Source organism: Pinus tabuliformis, chromosome X (assembly GCF_031772625.1).
Source record: "Pinus tabuliformis cultivar Carrire ecotype Pingquan chromosome X, CPIR1, whole genome shotgun sequence".
Classification (NCBI taxonomy): Eukaryota; Viridiplantae; Streptophyta; class Pinopsida; order Pinales; family Pinaceae; genus Pinus; species Pinus tabuliformis.
The window spans coordinates 1,615,488,767-1,615,492,576 of NC_142308.1; positions in this window are offsets into that span (position 1 = coordinate 1,615,488,767).

Sequence of the window (3,810 nt, forward strand, 5' to 3'; positions counted from 1 at the left end):
TTGCATGTTTGTTTCAGGTATTTGAATGAAAGGAATGAAAGGATGCTTGAGCAAAGAAGCAAGATCACCATCAAGTAGATTAGCATTATAAGAGGTAGGCCCTCTTATTCAATTCTAATCTAAGGAAATTTACATTAGATTGTCTTGTTTACGGCTAGACCCACTCTCTTGGGCTAGAGGGACCATCTCTGTCCGCAGAGAGGATACTCCTACGCCACAAAGCCCCAAGCATAAGATAGTTTGATTTTTCCAGGGTCATAGAGAACCCCCCCTCGCACCTGCCACCTTAAGATTTCCCTTTGATACACTATTAAAACTTTGGATAAAATAATTTTGGAGCAAATCTAATCCTTGAATTGGTCTTTAGAGAAGGATAATTGCCATAAATGAACACTAATTGGAGGTGTGGGGGGGGGGGGGGGGGGGAGATAATTGTTGGGAGGAGAATTGTGAGATCCAACTTTGCTCTCTTGAGTCAAGTTGGTGGGGTATTTGGATTTCTTGACCTTATATGCTCTGCAGGTAAGGTTTAGGAATTTCTAACTACTATTTCAGGTATAGTGGATATATCCTGACACACCTACTTGTTTCAAGCAAGCCATAGTTTCCAAAACACAAACATAGGAAAATCCATCAAAATCCTTCTGAAGAGAGGCTTACCTGGAAATGATGAGAGGTAAAGCTTATTCCAAGATTCAAATAGTTTTTGGATGGATTCAAGCCATTTCACCCTAGAGGATAATTCTTGAAAAGCATGAGTCCAGACCCATTTAGAGAAATCATAGTCTAAGAAAAGGTGTTTCATCATCTTATTATTAGATTTGCAGAGAACACACCTTGAAGGTCCTTGTATTACCCTTTTTGCTAGATTTTCACTTGTAAGGATTTTTTTGTGGGAGAGAGTCCAACAAAAAATATCAATTTTTTGGAGGTTTTTTAGATTCCATATGTGGGTTCAAATTGGGGGAGGGTGCTTCAAAGAAAGACAAATATTTGTAGCCCAATTTAAAAAAATAAAGGATCTTCCCATCCTTTGAGGTTTTCATCATAAAGATAACTTGGGGCACATCCTACTAGTGCTAAATGGAGAACTAGTCAGAGGCATTAAATATGGGCTCTGATGGGACTAAGGCCCTGTCCAATCAGGTTCTCATATTTATTCTACCTCAAAATGTCATGTTGGATAGTTAACAGTGTCTAGATGACTAGTGGTTGCGAGTGTGTTTGCATTGATGTCAACCGGATTAGTATGGTCATTGAGAGTCTAGGAGGAATCCTATGGTAGCTTCAGGCTTCTGGTGGAGAATCATCATAGTAGCAGGCTTATTGAAAAGCCATAAAATGATGACTATAGTGATTAGTAGTCTAGACTCGGGAGGAATTCTATGTTAGCTGCAAGCTTCTAGTAGAGAATCATCATAGTAGCAGTCTTATTGAAAAGCCATAAAATGATGACAATAATTATTGGTAGGCTAGGATTAGGAGGAATCATATGGTAGCTGTGGGCTTATGGTAGATAATGATCACAATAGCAGGGTTATTGGAAAAGCCATAAAATGATCACTATGGTGAATTGGGGGTCTAGGTTCTTGACATCATCTTTCAGGTTTGAAGCCATTTTCTAGGTATAAGATGGGTGCAAAGCTTACATTGGATCCTCTCCATTGGAAATTCCTCTAAAATAGCTTTCCAATGGTGTGTGGAAGTCTGAAAATGGCCTCCTGGACCAAAATTTATGGAATTCCAAAGTCAGGGTCTTGAAGTCCTAAGCAGGCCGCAGCTGAAATATCGAGATGCAAAATATCGAAGGTTAGCAAAGTGGAAGGACGAATATTGGAGCCTAGAAACAGCAGAAGGCTAATATCATAGCTTAGGAATATTAGAAGGTTGAGGCTATCAGAACCACAAAACCTCGTAAGTCCTTATAATTGCAACTCTTTGAAAGTGCCAAGGTTTGTGAAGGGGAAGAAATACAAAGGAATTTGGTGCGGGACCAAGGACCATGGAAGCTCTTTCTCTCTTCTCCTAATAAACACATGGTCGCAAATGATTGGTCCTTAATAGTTGAAATGGAAAATGACATCAGCATGATGTGGCATTTTGGTGGACACATGGGCAACTTTTTTGGCATTTTCTGTGGCCTAATGGGATAAATCAGGGTGACATGTATCACCACTTAGGAGACGCCACGTGGAGAGATGATGAAAGCATGACGTCATCTCGGACGTTAGCATATTGGAGGTTGAGGACCTCATAACTCCTGTGCAAATGGCATTTGAAACATGTTACGATAAAAGGGGCTACGATATTATCTGGCACATGGTCGTGTGGAGACCAAAGGAACTAAGGGCTAAGCAAAGGGAGCTAAAACACAATCAGGACTTTTCAGTTTCGTAAGGACTATTCAATAAAATTTATGATATGCAGGGGCTCCAATATAACACTATAGTGGTATGCTAAGTTGATGGTCACAAGCCCGATCTTATGAGAAAGAAAATGATCAAGGAGTTAAGCGCCAAGGGGCTAAAGGTATCAAAACTGTGTGATATTGTAACATTCCTTTTATATGAGTTATGATATGTTGTGGCTCTAATGTAACAATATAGTGAATTAAAAGTATGAATGGGTCAGAAGCTAGAGATTAAATGCAAATCAACGGAGTTGGTTTATGGAGTTAGTGGGATCTGCAGAAAGCATTGAGACAAGGCAACGAGGACAACAGTCCATAGAGAAGAACTGATGAGATGAAGAAATCCATCTCCTACTTCCTGTGCATGTCTTGTAGATTTAAATAAGGAACATAAATGAATAAACATGGGGAGTCACGGTAAAGTGTTCAAGTGGACTGAGATTAAATTCTCAGTATGGAGGATTACACAGGGAGTCAGTGAAGAAATCGAAAACCCATTCTTATGTTTAATTCCATGACAAAATTCAACCATCAGATGCAACAGTAGCAGCAGGATCCATATTGAGGTACACTCAGGCAGTGTGAAAACAAGCAGTAGAGACAACATCATGCACTGTGCAATAGAGGATCAAAACCATCGATTTCCATCGAGCAAAGGTGGGGGAAAGAGTGTATTGTTGAAGCGTTGAGCATCAAGACTAGAGAGAGTGTTTTGAAATGAGCACAAGAGCAGAACTGAAAGGAGTGTAGCAGAGAGCCTATGTGAGAGAAGGTAGAAAGCTGAGGATATGCGGTTTTGAGCAGAGGATAGAGTGTTGTTGTATGAGACCAAGGGAGTATGTGGAACAATAGAGGACCGAGAGTAAAAGTTGTTTATGCAACCAACCAGATTGGTATTTTTCCATAATTGTATATGCCTCTATTTTCAATTTGAAAATTGTATGAAAAGTAGAACAGTGGTAAGAGAAGGTTGTAGCCTACATTCAGAAGAGGTTGGTGCCTCTTGGAAAGTAGGTGCTTGCTAACCTAAGGGGGTCGGTGCCTCCTATGAGTGGGTGCTCACAAAAAAATTGATGTAATTAAGTAGGTGCTTAATTTACATCATAAACAACAACAAATTGGTGGTTTTTTCCCTTTGGGTTTCCATGTGAAAACACCGGTGTCAATATGTGTGTGTTTCTCATGTGATAGATTGTATGAACATATGAATGCTTAAGCTTGCTTCTCACTTTCTTTATGAATGAATGCTCTCATAAGTAATAAATAATATTAAAAAAAAACAGTATTCAGTGAAAAGTTTCAAGAATCTCATTATTATTGATTCACCCCACCCCCTCTCATTAATTCCTTATTCCAATGTGTCATAGAGGGAATGTTTCCTAGTGTGAGAGAACCAAGGT